Genomic DNA, 14,912 nt, shown 5'->3' with positions numbered 1-14,912 from the left:
AACGAAGTTGTGTGTATGTTTCTTTATTTAATCAATATAGCAATTAACCATATATAACTCAATATACTTGTCAACAAGTACAGCCTCAGCTGGTCTTCCATCTTCACATAGTGGAAGGGCTCTGAATTGTATTTTTTTTATCATTTGTCATCAAACTTGTGCATTTTCTTTTTGTAATGCTACAGCCTGTTTCGTGCCATTACTGTTTTCTCTGCTTTTGCCTATTCTGCAGCAGTTGCTGGCATTGTCTCTTGCCTAGGTGTTGGTCCGCACGACATGCTAGAGATGCCATAGACAGTTTAATCACAGGGTGTTCAATGTAAGAGAAGGTCAAAATTACTGGTGTTTCTAATTTTTTAAGCAGCGATTTTTGAACTCTTGTGTGATAAAATCTCGCTTTGTTGATAAACAAGTGATTATCTTTGACAAGTTGTTTCCTATGACAACATTTTTTCTGCGTCGAAAGTTCACACATTTGCCAACAAGGTGCACACACGAGTCAAAGAACTTTGAAACTTTATAGGTCTTGCTTCATGCTTTGTCACTTGGTTTGACATTTTATTCTCATTTTTGATCTCATTAACCTGGCTGCTGTGTGGGAATACCGAACTTGCTACTTAGTACTCAGCATGAAACAATGCTTTAAAACCACTGTGTTGTCCACTTGCCTCACCATGCCACTGTGTGGTTTTGATCAGAATTTTCCATCATAAGTACACTGTTACAAACTTGCACATGACAAGTATGTTACCCTATATGCAAGCAATGCACTGTTTAAAGCCGAGCTAAATACTTCACCAAAAGAATTGCTTTCACCTCCAGTCCACTCTTTTTAGTCTGTTGTCTAAACATCCTGCCAAATACTGTCATTGCTATTGTGTCCTGCCGCAAATGTTCATTGTCAGTATACCTTAATTGTTTTGCCTGCTAGCGCAAGTAATATGCCTGAAAATGTACTATGGTGGTGTCCTGTCCTCTTAAGGATGACCAATTTTCCTGGAAACCATAGTAGCCAGAAGAATGGTATTTAAAATGTGCATCACCAAGGTCCTGCAGAAGAGCAGAGCTCAGTGTTTGAGCTTTGACATCACTCCATAGAATACCTGCATATAATTTGTGCTCAATTAACCTTGCTGCAAGACTTTTTCCAAGGGCAAGGCCTAGAATGTTGGTCAATTTTTGATGCTCTGACCTAGTTTGATGTGATTTTCTGTGACATTTTTCTCTATTCCTTTCTTGATTATCTTGGATAGTGGCCTTCTTAGGAGCTATTGCTTCATTAGATGTTTCCTAGGAAGGAAAATCTTGGAAGCCTTTATACCACACTAGTGCGCATCATCTGTAAGGAAACAAAGCACTGCATGAGCAGAGGTCTGTCTGCGGCAGCTGCTGTGAATTGCGCCCACGCATCACCCATGTGCTGCTCTCGTGGTCTTCCAATTAGCAACGCAGTCGCGCCACACTTCGCTTTGTTTGCGAAGTGCCACACGAGATAGATTGTCCATGCTAGCCAATATATTGCGAAATGGAAACCTGTATAGAGCTGCACTCAAATTTCGCATTGGGCAGTAGGCGAAAAATTTTGTAAAAGTAACAATTATATAAATACCATGCAATGAAACCAATCAATATGTACTGAACCAAACTTGTCACCTAATCGCACTGCAGGGAACCCCTGATCATTCTAAGTTACACCAAAGGCTTGTCATATTTAAATAGTCTCTTGTGCACGCAGTGTATGAATGGGATATCATTGAAAAATATGTGAATGCCTAACGGAGTGTAATCAGGACTGGCACTTTTTCACTGTAACTGTCAGTTCCCTATATGTTGCTTTGCTATAGGGAGGTTATGCTCTAATAGAAACAGTTGGAAGACGGTTCTGTCCACATTGTCACTTCCATCTATATTTGTGCATTCGTTTAAGACCCATCAACTAGCCCAAATTAATTTACATATCTCATAAAAGCAAGTGCACTGCAGTTGGAGCTTTGGAAATAGGCCTGTGTTTAAAACAGATTCGAGTGGTCTCGACACATGAAGTGGGCTCGTTCATGCGAGTACCCATGTCAGTGCTGTATTGTCTTTTTTTGAAGAGGATCGATCTATTGTTCCTGCTTTAGATAAAGTCTAGTGATCTAGAGAGCATATTTTAAAAGGCTGATGAAAAAGGGAACACTTTTGGATTTTGCGTGCTAACTACTATCTTGTCAGCTGCTACAGTTTTTGTAAATATTCAGTAAATATATTTGGTGCATCTCTTTTCCTCTGTAACACTTTCATGGCGGTTGCGGACGCTTCCAGACGCAAGACTGATTTATGCAGCAGGTGCTCCTTGGCTGCATCTGCAATGCTAGCTCAAGGCGAGAATGCTTTGGCTACGTTGCCATCTGCATCCACAGTCATCCTGGCACAACCGCCATGGTATGTTGGCCACAGAAACGTCACGTGGGTTGACAATATGTGTAGGCTGCTGTGAACACAGTTGGCAGGTGGGCTTTGCTTGCCTTGCATGGTTTAGATTCCAGCTTATGATCTTGAAAATCTCACCTTGTGCTTCTATTGAAGCATTACAAGCAATGGTGTCTGTCCTTTGGCATCATTATCTAAAACTTTTCACCTGTGTTGCCATCTGTTTACAGCAATGTTTCTCTAACTTATCTTATGTTCAAGTGCCATTGTAAGTTAATTTTGGTTCACATATTTGACCCATCCTGTCATGTCTCGGCACCAAATGTTACGGAACCTGTATCTGTGAAAATAGGGGGTTTTCACACCATTTTCTCCTCTAACACAGGATACTGATGATGTTTAGAGCATCAGCAAATGTCGATAGCGTCTTGTTTCTGGAGAGAAATCGGCAAGGAAATGCTCTGTCCTGACAGACGCATGTACCGTGATGGGGCCGATAACACCTGTGTGAATCAGGCCTTCGTGAGGAACATAGTTGTCAATTTACCTTTAGACTAGTCTGGCTATGTCAAGAATTGCTAGATAAAACATACTTCTCTCTTTCAGAAAGAGATAATTGAAGTGTTTTGGAGGTTTTCCTAATTTCCTGCCTCTGGCTTGAGCAGGTGTGCAAGATGCAAGCATTAGGTCCATAGAATTGACTGCACCATTTGAAGGTGCACCACTGTAAATGTTCGGTTTGCCTGCAAGACTATGAAACATGCTTTGTTAAGAGTCTTATGGCTTTGGTAAATATTACATCTCAATGTGCAGAAATACGTCTCAAGATGTTGAACTTTAAAGGGGTACTTACATGATATTTTTGACTATTCATTTCTTGCGTTAAATCAAGGTCCTAGACTTCTAAACTCTAGAAAAAATTGTGACAAGCTTCAGAGCGCAATTACTAATTAGTAGTACTGACTTTTCTACAGCCAATTTCACTGTCGTTTTTTTATACAGTGGAACCTCGATACGATTCTGCTTAATACGTTTTTCGAAATGTTTTTTTTTTCTTGAAAATCCGATTTGGTTGGATAATATGTTGGATGATATGATTTTCCTATGGTACACTTTATTTTCCAGTTCCTGTGAAGATCGTATCAATGAGGTTCTACTGTATTTCAGTTTTTAATTTATTTCTCATTAACCCTTTATTGACAATTGTTGCCTACAGGCAACATACCAGAAAAAAGAATGTTTGTCTTGCGTAGTTTCATTATTCAGTACCAAGATTCTGGCTAGGTGTCTTTGGCCAACACTGAATGAGAGGCAACAACTGTCATTTGTTAGTTCAGAGCAGACGAGGAAGAAGTTTGGCATGTGACTCACTGTCTTTTAAAAGTAAGGTCAGAGGATACAGGTTGATGTAAGATATCCAACTGCGGTGGTTTCACACATCTGAAGTAAAGCAAAAGAAATGTACACCTATGGTTCATATGTGACGAGAGCTGTCTATACAAATTGAAAACAAAGCCTCAGGTGGCTTGGGGTGAGGCCTACTTCCAGATTCCTGCCTGGGGGCTATTGTATTATTATCATAAATATTTACCCCTTCATATCAGTAAAATCATAAAACTTTCCACATATTTATTCATGAGGTGGAAATGTGCACATCAGCTGCTGTGAAATATAACCTCACCGAGCATTCGACCTCAGTCAACCTCAAATTTGTCCATGAGGTTGCCACTGCCATAGCTAAAAAATTTTAACAGCCAACCAATGTCGCATCACTTAGGGAGGTTGAGATCAGCTTAGGTTGACTTCATTACGTCAGCCGTGTGAACCTTGTGAGGTTGGCCATCTTTGCATGGAAGCCTGCATTCTATGGCCCCCTGTAGAATCCTGGGGTGCTATAACATAAAATGATTCCAAACTTTTCTATTCCAATTCTGCAATCAGCCCACCACGATTGGTCAAAACTTTTTCAGGCCACTCCAAACTTCACCCGTCTGTCACGTGACGTCACGAAAACCGTGATGGCTCTCCATCTGCTATACATGTACACACTGATTATGAATGATTAAACTGCACAAAAGAAAAATAAGTATTCCTGATTCAACGCCTTTTCACCATTGGCCCTCTGCTATTGGTTCAATGTTTTTGGGTAACACCCACCTCGCCTGTCTGTCACGCGACCTCACAAAACCACAAAAACTGACTGCATCAAAGTGACGTGTACGTGAAAAAAAAATGCATTAATATGTTGAACAAAACTGAAAATTTTTCTGAATAGCCAGAGACTGCCCCGTTCTGAAAGGAATAGAAGATGGCTGCCCGCCGATCGCTCAGGCCCTCGCTACTCACACCTGCCGGTCAGCATGTATTTATTTGCACATTATAAACTTTTTTGCACGGCAGTAAAACGTTATCGAGCCCTTGCGGCATGTATACAGCATCGCTCTGCCAACTCTTCCTTGCTGAGGATTCGTTTTAGCGGCATTCTTATCCTTCTGTTGCAAGCCGCCGCGATTTTCGACCAGCCACCGCAAGCTAAATAAGGTGAAGCGGACCATTCGGAGAAGCCAGCACCACCCTCTTCATGCGGTTATCTATTTTCACTGTGCTGGCTCGGCCCCATCGAAACCCTCTCCACTAGACCGTACTCCTCGCCTCTTGTCAGCCAATTAGATAAGAAAAACCGCTGAGTGTAGGCAATGTTATTGGTTTTGGAAGTGAACAAAGGTGACCTCCTATAAACGAGGAGAGTGTTTGGTTGGGTTGTTCAGACCACGCTGCAAGTCACTGCCCGATGCTTGCGCCGGTGGTTACATAAATTTGACGTCAGGAGATTGGAATCAAAACAGTTTGAAATCATTTTATGCTATAGCACCCCTGAATGTGCTTTACTTTAGGTGCGTTCAATTCGCCTGCACCGCCTGAACCAGTTCACGAGGTGTTGCACCCTGCCATTCGTTCCAGTGGTGCAGCAATGGCACCCGCTGAACCACTCCGTTCGTTTCAAAAGGTGCAGGGCTGGTTCATGATTTTGCTGCACCTCCTCCGCTGTCGGTGCCAACTTGGTGCAGGCGTACAGGTGCGACGCAGCAGTGCAGCAGACAATCCAGCACATGGGTGCAAGCACCATTAAAAGCCCGCTTACACACGTCTGATGTGTCTACAAGTGTGGTTTGTAGTTAGGCCCACAAGCTGATAATTCTTGTAGTTCACAATCTTTCAAATGTACGCACTCTGTGCACATTAATCGGGCATAACATAACGCCTGCACCGCATCTGCACCTTGGCATTTGTTTCGAGTGTTGCGCTGTGCCTGCACCGCAGAAACAAGCTGCACAATTTCTGAACTTCTCGTGAACCTCCGTTAACTGGTTCACATTTGTGCAAGTGAATTGAGCAGACCTTTTAAGTGCTTCCACATGAAGCTCTTATTTGCCCTTACGTTGCTTGGTGGCCTGATGGCTGCTTCAGGTATTGTACAAAATGTTCGATTCAACATTGAAAGAAAATTCAAGGATATGAATGCTCATGAAGGCCAAAATTCAGTGACATACAAATGCATTAATTCTGCACATAAACTAAAAATTGTCAAATTTCCTTCTTCCTAGCTGCATTCAGTTAAGCATGCTACTAAGTTGGAATTGCTGGAAAAGTGTAAAAAAAGGCAATTCTCTTTTATTGTGTAGAGTGTCGACTGATAACTGGCCTTACGGCCAGAAATGATGTGCTTACCTTGAGGAGGATGCTTTAGTTCAGTGCCAACTCTAATCTCTTCATTCAAATACATGTAAAATGCAGAAATGCTTTTGAGACTACTGGAATAATTTCAATGAAATTTGTTGCATTTGAGAGAAAAAGTTAAATTTTAGTCATTCTAGGCTGCATAATTTTGATTTAGGACCTTGAATATTTAGGAAAAATTGCTGAGAGTCAGTAAGCTTACAAATATAAGCACAAAGTTTACAATTTCATAGCTTTTGTATCAAGTTGTAAACTTCATACGGAAGTCTTTTTAATTTCACAATTTTCAAAATTTCCTGCCACAAAAAATTGCCCCCTAAAACAGTCGCTACATTTCAGCTTCCTTTTTTTTACATGTAACCAACCTCATTGAATTCTGCTGCTGGCTTCAGAGAAAAACTATTTCTCTGTTCCCATGTATTCAGATAGGAGGTCCCAAGATAAAACTGCCTCCAAGTCAGGTAAACCATTGTATTAAAGAACATTATAAGGAAGAGGAGGAGAAGGAAAAACATTTATTAAAAGAAAGAAAGGAAAAGCAGGTGTCTTTCTGCTTGTGTGGGAGGCGCCCTTAGTCCAGGACTCCTGCGGCTCTTGCTGTCTCCCGGGCTCGCCACACCTGGTGTAACAAGAATTGTGTTCTCATTTGAATTACTGGAGTATACTTTTTCCTTTGTCATAGGTGGAAAAGTAAAGTATCAGCAACGTTCTCACACCTACACTGTCCTTATTGGTATGTAGTGTGACTAAATTCTGCTTTTGCATTAGTTGTGTTGATAGCATGCTTGTTCCAAATTCTTATTTGTTCCTTTTGCAAATTTTCATTTTGTTCACAGAACTTTCCCAAAGGGGAACGTATCCAATAAAATAAAGCACTAATTTACTTTCATGCTGAAGATTCATAACTCTTACAAATTGATGTGGTTTCTACCTGGTGATCTTCACTTCACTAAAGAGTTATGAGCTAGGTACTAGGGTATCCCAGCAACATCATGAGCAAGCAACACCATCTTCTCTCATCTCTTAGAGAAAAAAAAAATCGTTATAACTTTACTTCACTCTGCAAAATGCTTAAAGCATAAAAATATCACTCGTTTTTTTTATTTTTACATGTTATAGTACACAAGCGCCTATTAAACAATGAACAGTACACCTCATTGTCTTCTCCCATCCAGTCATCCCTGGCCCAAGACTGCGACTGCCAGGTCAGCAAGCCAAATTAAAGAAAGTGTACCACACATGATATAGGACGCTGAAAAACTTATAGATAAATTGTGTTGTAGTTTAACCTAACCCCTCCTCCTACATGACAAAAACTTGTTTGCATGTCAAGGTAGCATCAGAAAATACTAAATTTCTTTTCTGATTGAAATTAAACCTGGAAAGTATTCTATCAAGTGCAGAGGGCAGAAGGGCATTAGCAAATAGCATAGCTTTCAAGATTTTTCACGCAGTGCCTATAGGTTGTCTTGATGCTGCCTCCAATCTCCCTTGTACTGAAGCATGCACACACACATTATACCTCCATTGATACCGAAGTCCCACTCAAAAGTCTCTGGCCAATGCAAATCATCCTGCATGTACCGCTGACAAGGTGTACATCTTTGGCGAAGTTATTTCCGATTCAAACATCTGATGGGCCAGAAAACTATAAATTTCGTTATGTCACCATTAACCAAAACACGAATTAATATTCCTGCTTGCAGGGACACAAACTGACTGCTGTTACTGAACAGCGCTCCGTGGCATTCAAGTGAAGAATGATCTTGATCATCACTTATACGAATAATCATTCGGTTGTATGGCTGGGATTCCTAGGTCATGTGAATTGTAGTGGAGCTGCTTAGTGTAGTGACTGATTTGGGGCTGCTCAATTTTTTTTTTTTTTTTTTTTGATGCCACTCTAATGTCCGCCAAATAAAAGAAAATGTTTCTTTCTACATTGTGTCTTATCATTGCTTTGCAATTTGCAAGCACAGTACAGCAAAAAAGGGGCCTTGCCTTACATTGGTTCTATTTGAAATAGGCAATAGCTGTTTATTTCGGCATACATGCTGCAGCTTGTGCTCTCCAGGTCTCCAAGCATGAGTACCTGCTTCTGAGAAGATGACAGCTGTAAGAAACAAATGACTCTGTGTCACACAACTACAAAAACATGAAAGTGCCTGCTTTATGATAAATACAAAAAAATGACAACTCAGGCAGACTGGCAGAGCAGTCATCAATAATAAAACAAGACATTGCACAGTTTATTTGCCTAAGAAATGAGGTCTGCACATCAAGCTTAGCAATTCTCGGAAGCTTGCTCGCTTTATACAATCAGTCCACATTGTTAGCTCAACATATCCGTTTGATGGATTTCACAGTCCTCTTTAACACTCTGCCTGTCCCTTACTTCACCAAATCTGTTGTTGCTGTGAGCACCGCTGAAATTACAGCGGAATCTCAGTGATAAGTGTCCAGGAAATTGTAGCTGTCATTCGTTTTAACATCTATTTCAACAAACCAGTTGGGCAAGGGCCTAAAAACCAGCAATTTGGAACCATCAAGTTACAGTGCACAGGGCTGGGCAAACACTTTGAAATTGGGTGCCAACAGCACAGAAGGTTGCACTACCCGCCGTGGTTGCTCAGTGGCTATGGTGTTAAGCCGCTGAGCACGAGGTAGCGGGATCGAATCCCGGCCACGGCGGCCGCATTTCGATGGGGGCGAAATGCAAAAACACCCGTGTACTTAGATTTAGGTGCACGTTAAAGAACCCCAGGTGGTCGAAATTTCCAAAGTCCTCCACTACGGCATGCCTCATAATCAGAAAGTGGTTTTGGCACGTTAAACCCCACAATTTAATTTAATTTTAATGTTTGCACTAACTTTCCAAATGCAGGCAGATTTAGGTGAACAATCACATTTAAGGTGGAGGTTATGTGCTGCTGATCTATGGTGTAAAAACACACATCTTGCTTTTACGTTGGCCTTGTTAATCAAAGAAACATATGTGCCATAGAATCTTGACTGTGGGTAATATTAGTGATAGCCACATTAGACAACTGCACCCGTCCTTCTGGGGAGCTTCTTTGCATTCTTATGAGAGGAACTTTTGAAGTTCAACCATGTTATAGTGCTGCACAGCGAGGGCAATTTCGTTTCAAGGCCAATGAACCAGGAACGCAAAACATTTCTCTATGGAGTGAACAGCGTACCCTACTTTTTTAAACTTACCAAGCTGATTGAGCGTATTTTTTCTGTCCATATCGCCAACAGAAACCTGCCAATATCCAGAACGAAGATCAATAGAAGAGAAATAGCTGGAACCATGGAGGCAGTGAAGGACATCGTCTATATTTGGGAGCAGCTAGACTTCCTTCTTAGTAATTTTGTTCAGATGACGGTAGTCTACACAGAAGTGCCACGTGCCATCCTTCTTAACCAAAACCACAGGTGACGCCCAGGGACTTGAAGAAAGCTTAACGATGTTTTTATCTAGCATTTTGTTCACTTCACTTAGAATTACTCGGCGTTCCGATGCAGAAACTTGATATGGTCATCGGTGAATAGGCGTAGCATCGCCAGTAGAAATCCGATGCTGGACCGCGAGCGTCTGGCCTAAAGGGTGATCGTTTGAAGTAAAAAATATCTCGGTAGGAGGATAATACGTGGCAAAGGTTGTCAGCCTGTGCAGAGAACAGGTCCACCGCAACCATTTTCTTTATGTTGGCATCGGTGCCCGAGGCTGGTGCAAGGGGCTTGCTAAGCTCAGAAGAACCATCGGTTGATAAAGCTGCTACGTGATAGTCGCCGAGACAATCAACGTTGACAAGGCAAATACCTTGCAGTAGGATTTGCTTTCCCAATCCAAAGTTAAAGATAGGCATGCGAGTATGGTTAGCAGTAACAGTCATAATGCTGTGAGGCACGGTGATGTCATACTGTGGTGGAATGTTGGGCAGAGGAGTGACGAGGTACTCGCCATCAGGAACAGGTGGGCAACACAACAGTTTAATATAGGCTATTGACTTCGGTGGCAGGCGAATAAAGCAGGTGAGGCGTAAGCGACACTGGGGTGCGTTAGAAGGTTCTACGAGAATCAACAACTCAAGGCAAAGGGTACTGGCAGAGCAGTCAATAAGAGCAGAATGCGCAGAGAGAAAATCGAGTCCGAGAATTAGGTCATGGGGCTATGAGCAATCACGGTGAAGAGGACAGGAGTGTGGCGGCCGGCGATGCTCACACATGCTGTACATATGCTGATGATAGGCACAGTACCGCCATCCGCAACGCAACCAACGCGTGCAGACACTGGGGTGAAGTGCTTTTTCAGTCGTCGTCGGAAGGCAGCACTCATAATAGAAAGATGTGCTCCTGCATCGATGAGTGCAGTGACAGGTGTAATGGTTGGAGTCGGGCATGAAATAGATGGTAGCTGGCCCATGCGGTCATCGAACTTATCCATGCTGAGGACGTTGTTGAAGGGAGAGACTTGTTCTCATCAAGAATGAGGAATCTGGGATTTATTTACAGTATCTGCGTGAGAATGTGACAGTTCATCAGTCTAACATGACTGAAAAAGGAATGCACCCTGAGGACCCGCCAACGGCTCCTTAAATACACTGTCCTCCCGAAATCCCTAGGTGAGGGAAAACGGCAGTTCACCACCGACTAATTCGGAGCGTCCAAAGTCATCGTAACCAACCCGCCTTTGAGGGGGAGGGTTTATGCACTCACTTCTGCACAGGTTGCACTGACCACACCAAGGTGAGAGGGTTTTCGCAGACACTGTGCTTGACCCGAGCAGGCGCCTCTTTATTCCAGAGTTGACCCTGCAGTCAGTGGCCGCCGCATCTGTCCATTGACTGATGCGTGAGACGGGTTCTAAGCTGCCTGAGACGGCACCGCAAAATATCTTCCAGGAGCTCCCCTGCTCTAAGCAGACCTTGACGGTGTACACACTAATAATACTTGCTCCGTCCACTGTGTCTAGCCATCTCGGCACCCTTCCGTTGGAAACGAGGCGCATTGTCCTCCTTACAAAACCAGTCGCCGCCACAGCCATGGTAGCGCCGATGGGCTGGGGACTGATGTCTGGTCGTCCTTTCAAAGCGAGTCGTCACAGCAGACCTGGTGGCGCCTTTCCGTCGGTCCCTTCCTCGAAGATCGCCAGCACTTGCTGGTCGAACGTAACACAGGATACCCGTCAACGTCAAGGAAGTTTTGGTTCGTAGGTAACATGAGCAGAGAATTTGAGGGCAGGGTCGACAACACAGCTTCACCTCCAGAAGCTGTGGTGCCTAGTTTTTTGGCTGCATCTAGGAGGCAATAGGCGGCGAGGAGAAGCGACGGGCCTTGGGCGTACGAGACTAATGGCATTGAGATGAGGGCGAGTGGCTGTAGCGAAGGTTCGGAGGTGGGGCATCAGCGGCAGTGGGTTCTAGGCGGGTGGCATAGGGAACAGTAGGTCCAAAGGTGCAGGAATAAGCGCAGGCGTATGTCCGAGGAGGTGGTGGCCATTGGTTGCGGCAGTGACAAGCGACGTGGTCGATGCGACAGCAGTGGAAGCAGATCGGCTTGTCATCAGGGGTACGCCATTTGGACGGGTTGCGATATGTGGCAGAAAAGGAGTGCCGGGGACGAGGAGGGCCGCTAGAGAACGGGGGAACGCTGGGTTGAGACATGCAACACACGGAGTTCAGACCCATGTTCTCAAATTCCTGTCTGACGACGGCCTGAATCCTGGCAATTGTGGTTGCTGGCGGGTCGGGAGGTGTTGCAGAGAAGGCTGGCCAACAGGTGGCCTCGAGCTGGCAACGAACACTAAGGGTTCGGTCATCACAGGTGGTCGCCTGATGTGGTCGACCCTCACATGTCGACGTAGCAGCAGTGTTGGGTAGCTGCGTGATGTGGTGTGTGATACGGCGGCTCTTAGCTTGTTCAAGGCGACGGTATTAATTTGTCATGGCGCCGATAGGAAAGATGTTGCCGAAAACAAGAAAATTGAAAGCGTCGTAGGCGATGCCTTTTAGCCACCTTATCTGCTTCAGACATAGTATGGTGGGCTTTGTGGCAAAGAGCCAAGACGCCTAGGATGTATCAAACGTATGGCTCTGTAGATGTCTGGTCACGAGGCGCAAGAGCCTTTCTCGCGGCAACCTTGCGCCCAAAGGGGTCGCTAAACAGTTCTCGTAGCTTTACTTTGAAACTGTCCCAGCTCATTATCTCGTCATGCGTTCGGAGTCGCATGCGTGGGGTGCCACCGAGATAAAAGATTACATTAGCAAGCATAATTGTTGGATTTCACCAGTTATTAGCACTGGCGCATTCATAGAGCTTGAGCCAATCATCAACGTCTTGTCCCTCCAGGCCACAGAAGAGACCAGGGTCACGATGTTGGGCAACCATGACGATAAGAGCAGTCGGACAAGCTGAAGCCATTGCAGATGCGGTCTCGTCACTGGGAGGTACGGTGACAAGCTCGATGTACCGACCACTTTGGAGTGCCGTGACGAGGACGGGGATCGCTAACCTCCACCAGAATGTTGCACAGACACAGACGAAATACACAGATGAAAGAGGCTATTTACATGCTATTTACACTGGAGCCAGACAGCCAGACGCCATGAGCCCAGACACACTTCATCTCTTCCTCGCGGCGGCTCATCTCTTGAGCATCTCTCGATGAGATCGTAATAATATGAATGTCTGTACTACATAGTGTGGTGTGTAGTGTGTGACACGGTGCAGCAGATGGAGAGAGACAATAAGCAGACGAGAAAGAATGTGCACGCAGAGGCGAATTCCGTACTGGATGGAAGACAACGTTGAAGAGCGTTCGGCACGTGAGCACGCAGCACAAGAAAAAAAAAAAAATGAAAATGCATCCAATCACAAGAAAACACGGAGCTTCCAGGGGCCAATCAGGAAAGGAAAAATCGACGAGAGCAGCAGAAAAGCGAGGTGCGCTGGCAGAAGGGAGAGTTCTAGGAAGCGACGCCAAGAGAAGGTCGGCCACCGGACTGGGAGTTCAAGACCGACCGGCAGGTTGCGGACCCGAGCCACCAGGACTTCACCCAACTGGGACCTCCTGCCAACCCGTTCCTGGGCTTCACCACTCTACCCGATCGTGAACGGCTGCTCGAAACCGGCGAGTTTCTACGCCCATGAGCAGAACGAGAGCAGTCGGGCTATGGGCCCGAGTTCTACGCCCAGCTGCCTGGCCAGAACGCCATCACCATCTGCCGCCGCCTGCCTTCCCTCTTCAAACCGGAGCCACCACACTCTGGTCGCCTGTTCATCCACCAATCCCATCGACATTGTGGTGAGACATTACATTCTTTTCTGTTTTTCAAATCCCCTTCACCAATGAGAAATTTCGCAGCATCCCCCCTTCAAGTATTTATTGAAGAAAACTTTCAATCAAGAATTCATTCATGCTGATGTAATTATGCAATGAATTACACAACTTCATTCAACTTGCTTGAACAATGAATAAAGAAATTAAATGGAAATCATTAGTCGGTTGGACTACACCTTAACGTGCAACATAATTGGTGAATGCATATCCATAATTTATTTCCTTCCATGTCAATTAATTTCATTGCTCTGAGAAATTTTCTAATTTTTTTTTGTGCTTGCATTACTATGACCACAGCTAAAGTAATGCAAGGTGGCAAATTATTCACTGCTGCCAAAAAATAAAAAAAAAATATTTTTTTTTGCCACTTGTCGGCAGCAGTGCAAGTGGAAAACTGCTTAGCAAGATTTGTATCTAGCAAATACGTATGCAGTTGGCATCTTCATAACAACAGAGAGGTGGATCATGCTACACTGAGGCTGAAGGGCTAACAGGACAAACCTAGCTGAGCTAGACAAGGGTGGACCAGTGCATGGCACTGGCTCGGGTCAGGCCAGGGAAAAGTGTCCATGCAGTGCTCTACTTTTATGCACTGTTTTCAAGTACTGAAATTTCATCCTTAAAATATTTCTAGGTATTGCAAGCATACTATGCTCTTCTATATCCATCACAGCTGCCTCTCATTTTCACAACTACCTAAGCTTTATAGCTCAGAATAGCTGTAAAAATAAGGTATACTGAAGCGTAATGTTTTGTTTACGTGTTCCTGTCGTATGTTGAAAGGCAGCGTTTTGGTTGCAAGGTGACTTTCAGTTGTGTTTTGCCTCGGCACCATGACAATGACGTATTGTCAAAAATTCATTCAACATGAGAGATAGCAGTTGATGCCATAACGTCACGCTTACTTTTTAAGTAGCCGGAACACATTTTTACACAAAATGAATTCGCCCAAGGCGCACGATCACCAGGTCACTACAGATGTTGGTAAAGCACTATTTATTTCACACAACTGTTGCACCTTCCTTGCAACTGTTGCATCTTCCTTTCCTTAAATTCTTTTCTTTTTCACACGGAAGGGGTGGTTTGCATAAAATTAAAATATCCGGATACACAAAAATACGGAGCAGTAAAGGTAAAGCAGCAGATGAGCAATATTCTCGCACCAACGTAGTGACAAATGAGCTGCTGCAAATGCTTCTTAACAGTCATGCTTTAACGGTGCGAGTGGTGCCTGCATTATGTTTAGAAAAAATTTACGATGCACTACCGAGGTTTTGCTTCGTTTAACATGTTAAAGGTAAACAGCGGGACTCCGCTGTTATACTCTGCGTCGTCGCAAACTACTGAAAGGCGTCACAACGCATCTACAGCGCGTAAATGGATAAAGTAAGGCTATCAAACGCTCGCCTTAAATGCA

At 44.0% G+C, this 14,912-nt stretch overlaps 1 long non-coding RNA gene across 1 annotated transcript; it reads left to right on the top strand.

The window, feature by feature from the left end:
• The first annotated feature begins 814 nt into the window (after positions 1–814).
• On the top strand, positions 815–6,859 carry LOC142584600 (uncharacterized). Its single transcript, XR_012828822.1, has 2 exons — positions 815–2,424; positions 6,543–6,859. It is a non-coding gene; the product is annotated as an uncharacterized LOC142584600 (long non-coding RNA).
• The last annotated feature ends 8,053 nt before the right edge of the window (positions 6,860–14,912 follow it).

This window comes from Dermacentor variabilis, chromosome 6 (genome assembly GCF_050947875.1).
Source record: "Dermacentor variabilis isolate Ectoservices chromosome 6, ASM5094787v1, whole genome shotgun sequence".
NCBI classification, from domain to species: domain Eukaryota; kingdom Metazoa; phylum Arthropoda; class Arachnida; order Ixodida; family Ixodidae; genus Dermacentor; species Dermacentor variabilis.
The sequence above is the reverse complement of the archived record's forward strand: the minus strand, read 5'-3'. Positions and strand labels throughout refer to the sequence as shown.